This window comes from Etheostoma spectabile, chromosome 10, assembly GCF_008692095.1.
Source record: "Etheostoma spectabile isolate EspeVRDwgs_2016 chromosome 10, UIUC_Espe_1.0, whole genome shotgun sequence".
NCBI classification, from domain to species: Eukaryota; Metazoa; Chordata; class Actinopteri; order Perciformes; family Percidae; genus Etheostoma; species Etheostoma spectabile.
This window is the reverse complement of record NC_045742.1, coordinates 24,739,342-24,739,599: the sequence shown is the minus strand read 5'-3', so window position 1 is coordinate 24,739,599 and position 258 is coordinate 24,739,342.

Sequence of the window (258 nt, the reverse complement as noted above, 5' to 3'; positions counted from 1 at the left end):
CTTTAGGAGATAAGCAGTTGACACAGACTCTCTGAACTTTATACAAACAGGAAGTGCATCACTGCTGAGAGTTTGAAGGAGAATTTACCTGGAAGCAGATATGCTGCAGGAGGATATGCAGGAAAGGCAGCACCAGGTCTTTCAGCTCATCTACAAGATGACTGTAATCACAAACACATAAATCACGTACAAAGTCTTATATTACTTGTAACATTGTCTACAGTTAAATGGCTAGAAATATATCAAATAATCAACAAA